The sequence below is a fragment of the Primulina tabacum genome, chromosome 5 (assembly GCF_025594145.1).
Source record: "Primulina tabacum isolate GXHZ01 chromosome 5, ASM2559414v2, whole genome shotgun sequence".
NCBI lineage: Eukaryota > Viridiplantae > Streptophyta > Magnoliopsida > Lamiales > Gesneriaceae > Primulina > Primulina tabacum.
In genome coordinates, this window is record NC_134554.1 from 32,266,350 (window position 1) to 32,273,376 (window position 7,027).

Genomic DNA, 7,027 nt, shown 5'->3' on the forward strand with positions numbered 1-7,027 from the left:
TTGAAACATGTATGCATGGTCCACATGACAAATTTTATTTGCATAATGGGTTTTTGTTTAGAGAAATAGATTGTGCATTCCTAAGTCATCAATTCGTGAGTTACTTGTGAGGGAGGCACATGGTGGTGGTTTGATGGGGCACTTTGGTGTGGCTAAAACTTAGATTTGTTTGCATGAGCATTTTTATTGGCCACATATAAAACGTGATGTTGAGCGTGTTTGTGAAAAGTGCTTTACTTGTAGACAAGATAAATCTAGAATACAACCACATGAATTGTATACACCCCTTCCAGTTCCTAGTGAATCTTGGATTGATATTTCTATGGATTTTGTTTTAGGTTTGTCGAGGATTAAGAAGGGGAGGGATTCAATATTTGTTGTTGTTGATAGATTCTCTAAGATGGCACATTTTATTGCTTGTCATAAAACCTTTGATGCATCAAACATTGCGGATTTGTTCTTCAAGGAAGTCGTTAGGTTGCATGGTATGCCTAGGACTATTGTATCTGATCGTGATGTTAAATTTTTAAGTTACTTTTGGAAACTTTGTGGGCTAAAGTTGGCACAAAACTGTTGTTTTCTACTACATGTCATCCTCAAACGGATGGACAAACTGAAGTTATTAATAGGACTCTTGGAACACTTTTGCGTGCTATACTTAAAAAGAACTTGAAAAATTGGAAAGAATGTTTGTCATTTGTTGAGTTTGCGTATAATCGTAGCGTGCATTCTACTACAAATTATTCGCCATTTGAGATTGTTTATGGTTTTAACCCTTTAACTCCTTTGGGTTTGATGTCTTTGCCTGTGAGTGAAAGTTCAAACATGGATGGAAAGAAGAAGGCTGAATTTGTTAGGAGTTTGCATGAGAAGGTTAAGGCTAATATCGAGAAGAAGAATTTACAATACACGAATCAAGCCAACAAGGGAAGGAAAAAGATGGTTTTTGAAAAGGGAGATTGGGTGTGGTTGCACTTAAGGAAGGAATGATTTACAGAGAAGCGACGTTCGAAGCTCCTACCTAGGGGTGATGGACCATTTCAAGTGCTTGCAAGGATCAACGACAATGCCTACAAACTAGACTTACCAGGTGAGTACAATGTCAGTTCTACTTTTAATGTTAGTGATCTTTCGTTGTTTGATGTAGGAGATGATCAAGATTTGAGGACAAATCCTTTTCAAGAAGGGGAGGATGATGCAAACGTAGTTGGTCAAGCACCAAAGAAGGCATGAGAGTCGTTGGAGTTGCCCGAAGGACCTATAACTAGGGGAGGTAGCAAGAAGTTTAAAGAAGCACTTCAAGTATTCGTGGTGAGCTACCAAGGAAGTTCAACAAATGGGGTGTCTAAATTAGAGGAGCTTGGGGAACATGGACACAATGATGAAAGTGTTTGGAATGTAATTTAAGTGTTAAATGATCATGAGGACAGCAGCAAGCGCGCACCCGCGCCAGATGCGGCGCAGCCGCATGCATGAACCAGGAACAGGCGCGCCCCCGCGCCACAAGTGGCGCCGCCGCGCGCGCCCATACGTGAGCCACCGCGCGGAAACCTGCGCCGGTGGAAGAACTTCGCGCGCCCCCCGCGCGTGATCTCGTTGCACGACGCGCCCTTCCGTGTCAAAATTGTTATCTACTTTTATTAAGCCTTTTCACACAACTTTTCTTGTATTTTATTGTTTATATAATACATTGTATCAATGAAGGAACGGATCATTCAGACTTTAAACATCTTATTGGAGATTTCTCTCAATATTCAAGCCATTTTGCTTTGATCTTCAACACAAATCAAACTTATCAAAGATTGTATCTTTGTGGCGTTTGTCGATTGTTTTTTCGCATGGATTGTCAAAACAAGTTCTTTGAAGGTTCGTTTGAAATTCGATTGTTTTTATCGTTGATATTTGTTGCTAAGTTATAATCGCTTAGAGGTGAATATCACAAATCGTTACTGATGCGAAACCTCGTACGAATGAGAAGCAAACACGATTATCGAAATCGCACCCTCGACTCAATAACAAACAAGGATCGATTTGTTGTCCCGATCTTTTGAAACAAGTAACGGTTTGTGATATTCACCTCTAAGTTATTAAAACATAGCAACAAATATCAACGATAAAACAACTGAATTTCAAACGAACCTTCAAAATCTTGTTTTGACAATCCGAGCGAAAAATAATCGACAAACGCCACAAAGATGCAATCTTTGATAAGTTTAATTTGTGTTGAACAAAGCAAGATGCCTTGCAAATTTGAGAGAAACTCTTCAAAATATTTTTATCAATCTTTAATAATGATTTTCGTTCATAGTCCGTACAAGCATTAAATAGACAATAAAATATAATAAAAACAACATAAAGTAGTGTAAAAAGTCATAAAGAACTTGTCTAGCAATTTTGACACGGCACTGCGCGCGGTGGCGCATGAACTGGCGCAGCCGCGCGCATGGTTTTGCACCCGGACAGCACGGGGCGCGCGGTAGCGCCACTTCTGGCGCGGGCGCGCGCACTGGTGCGCGCGGGCGCGCCGCTTCTGGCGCTGGCGCGCGCGCTGTTCTGCTATGAGCTAGCGCGCGCTGTTCTGCTCTGCGCTAGCGCGCGCTGCTGCACTGCTTCTGGCGTGCGCATAGTTCTGCCCATCTGCGCTAGCGCGTGCTGCTGCTTCTGCACATCTGCGCTAGCGCGTGCTGCTGCACTGCTTCTCTCGAGCCATTTTGCACTCATATGCTTAGTTGTTCGGGATTCCTTCATTATACTATTTGTTGAACTCCACAACTTGCTTGGATATGCTTGATTCATCATTATTGATCTTGAAGGTCCGAAACAACGACACTTTCTAAATCTCCTTCCAATCATTTGCACACGGTGCCTAGCCAGATTCATATCATACTCCCCTTCTTCAAAAAGATTTGTCCTCAAATCTTCGCTACCTACACAAAAACGAAGCAAATTAGTAATAACAAAATTTATATGACCAACATGCTTACCTTCAGGCTCAAGTTTGTAGGTGCTATCATTTACTCGCTTCATCAGAACTAGAAACCCCAACTTCACGGTCGCCTTCCATATGTATTCATCATCCTCAACCTACACCAATTGACAAGTGACATCAAATGATAAAATATCATTAACTATCACAAAGATCAGGTTTCTCCCCTTCTTAGACCTAGTTAACACACAAGTTAAATCCATACACGTGTACAACCATAGTCCACTAGGAATAAGATATAATTGATGCAACACATAAGAATCAAACTTATATGCCCTTTCCCCATATCCAATGCACCCTTGACTACACCACTTTACATACTTCTTCATATGCAACCATAGTAAAAATTCATGCATCCTATCTATGGCTCTAATTACTTCATAGCTATCACTCAAACAAATATCATGTGCCTCCATATCATGCAACAATTCATGCAATGAGTGTAGGATGAAAAAATTATTCTTGTTAAACATGTTTTCATCATGAACAAAGAAACAGTCATGTTCATCCTTGCCCCCCTCAAAACCATCATCAAACAAGCATAAATCATGCAAATAGAACACCCTAAATATAGTATCCATGTAATCTTCACAATCATCACTAATCAAGTATAAATCATGGAAATAAGACACGTCACGTGTACTATCAATGCAATATCTTATCTCATCACTAAAATTTAAGTCTAATGCATATAAACCCTTATAGCAAACAAATCCTACTAACTTAGTAACTCGTGGAAAATCAAAGTTCATAAAAAGTACATGCATTTCATCAATAGTCTCACATCCATAACAACCAAGGAATAAAGACAAACTGACACCCGGTCCTCTAACCACCAAACTTGCAACCCGTTCTACAAATTCTTGAAAACAAAGCAACAGAACTTTAAAGTAAGGAAGAAAGTCATACCTCATAGTTGTTGTGTTGGCAACTAAACTTACCTCATCGCGATGGTACTTGTATTCTCGAGGCTCGGACCCTTGGGTTCTCCCTTTAGTAAAACTCACTTGTCTCCTTGGTATGACAACCCCAAGAACCTGCAAATAAGAAATAGCAATGCTAGGAATTGAACCGGCTATATCATCACCATAACAATAAACCACTTTGTACAAAGGTACATGAAATGGTTTATGCAAGAATAAGCATCTCTCCATCTCACTCTTTTGGGCCATAAAGTTCTTTTTCTTTTTATTTTATTTGGCCTCTTTTTCTTGTTCTTTTTCTTTTATCTCATTCTTTTCTTCTCTTTTTATTTCTATGGTCATCTCACTCTTTTGTTCACTCATTCTTTTGACCATATCACATTTTTTTTCACTCATTTCAAGAAATTTCAATTGATTCTCAAGAACAACATTTGGATTCAATTGAACACATGAAATATTTTTTTCTTCAAATGTTTTGAGCAACAAATTTTCTTCTTGCCTACTCTCCTCCTCCTTAATAGACAAATCACACATTTCTTTTTCCCCACCTAATGATTCAGTCCTCACTGTATATTGTTCAACAACATTCATCTCACTAACTAGTGGCATAACATCATCTTCAACTCTATTAATCACCACCTCAAATTCATGTTCTTCTACAACCGCAACTTCATGTTCAAATTCTCCAACAATCTCAACCTCCACTTGAGATTTAAATTCAACCGACGACTCTACTACTGTCAGCTCCTTACGTTGACATTGGCTAGTATCATGCCCAAATTTTAAACACCAACAACATATAATATCAAAAGTACTAAAATTTGAGTTTTTACTTGTACCTTGATATTCATATTTGCTAGCTTTACATCTCGACTGCTCCCTTGGACTAGCAATGATTTTCTCTCCCTGGTTGCTATACCCACTACTCTCCTCACATCCCCTATCATCATCTCGATGAAAATACAACGATCTATTCCCTCCAAATCTTCTAAGTCGCCTATCCTCATCATGTTGCCTATCATCATCCCGATCCAAATACAATGATCTATTCCCTCCAAATCTTCTACGTCGCCTATCCTCATCATATTGCCTATCATGTATTTCCTCTTCTTCACTCCGCCTATACCTCTCAAGTAGTAGAGGCTTAAACTCCTTCTCCCATATTTTATCCAACCCTTCTAACATTGTTTGAAATTGACGATCGTCAACCATTATACCTGCAAGAAAAGGTTAGTATAAAACAATAAAAGATAAGTTTCCTCACCACGAATCCTCACTGATCACTCCAATGGAAATTCACTCGTCTCTCTTTTTTTTTTTTCACTACAAAATACTCACCGGTCACTCCAAAGAAATAACGCTCGCACTCAAGTGTTTTCACTCAAATTTGATAGTTCTCTCTAAGATGTGCTCAAGCTTTGTACTAACAAGATTCAACTTGTGGACACTTGCAACTGTCTCACTTGGACTGCACAAAACAAAGAACGATAGAATAACACAGATTTGAAAACATAACAAAGGATAACTAACACAGATCTGAAAACAGAAACGATGGAATAATACAGATCTGATAACAGAACGAAATTTATGTTTTTCTTTTCTTATATAAAAAGATTTGACAATAGAAACGAAAGGATAACACAGATCTGAGAACAGAACGGATTTTAAACAGATCTGAAAATAGAAACAAAAGGATAACACAAAACTGAAATAGAACGAATTTTTGTTTTTGTTTTTGGTAGATATGACAATAGAAACAAAAGGATACCACAGATCTGAGAACAAAATGAAATTTGAGGTAGATCTGAAAAATAACAACAACGATAACTTACTTGAATTCAATGAGCCAAAGCTCTGATACCAAATGATGCGAAACCTCGTACGAATGAGAAGCAAACACGATTATCGAAATCGCACCCTCGACTCAATAACAAACAAGGATCGATTTGTTGTCCCAATATTTTGAAACAAGTAACGGTTTGTGATATTCACCTCTAAGTTATTAAAACTTAGTAACAAATATCAACGATAAAACAATTGAATTTCAAAAGAACCTTCGAAGATCTTGTTTTGAAAATCCGAGCGAAAAACAATCGACAAACGCCACAAAGATGCAATCTTTGATAATTTTGATTTGCGTTGAACAAAGCAAGATGCCTTGCAAATTTGAGAGAAACTCTTCAAAATATTTTTATTAATCTTCAATAATGATTTTCGTTCATAGTCCTTACAAGCATTTAAATAGACAATAAAATATAAGAAAAACAATATAAAGTAGTGTAAAAATTCATAAAGAACTTGTCTAGCAAATTTGACACGGCACTGCGCGCGGTGGCGCATGAAATGGCGCAGCCGCGCGCATGGTTATGCACCCGGACAGCACGGGGCGCGGGCACGCGCACTGGTGCGCCGCTTCTGGCCCTGGCGCGCGCGCTGTTCTGCTCTGCGCTAGCGCGCGCTGCTGCACTGCTTCTGGCGTGCACACAATTCTGCCCATCTGCGCTAGCGCGTGCTGCTGCTTCTGCACATTTGCGCTAGCAAGTGCTGCTGCACTGCTTCTCTCGGGCCATTTTGCACTCATATGCTTAGTTGTTCGGGATTCCTTCATTATACTATTTGTTGAACTCCACAACTTGCTTGGATATGCTTGATTCATCATTATTGATCTTAAAGGTCCGAAACAACGACACTCTCTAAATCTCCTTCCAATCATTTGCACACGGTGCCTAGCCAGATTCATATCAGTTACTTATTTCAAAAGATCGAGACAACATAATCGATTCTTGTTCGTTATTGAATTGAGGGCTCGATTTCAATAATCGTGTTTGCTTTTCATTCGTACGAGGATTCATTTCACCGGTGAGGATTCGTGGTGAGGAAACTTTATCTTTTATTGTTTTATACTAACCTTTTTCTTGCAGGTATAATGATTGACGAACGTCAATTTCAAACCATGTTAGGAGGGTTGGATAGAATATGGGAGAAGGAGTTTAAGCCTCTACGAAAAAATATAGGAGGTGCGAAGAAGAGGAAATACATGATAGGCAATATGATGAGGATAGGCGACGTAGAAGATTTGGAGGGAATAGATCATTGTATTTGCAACGTGATGATGATA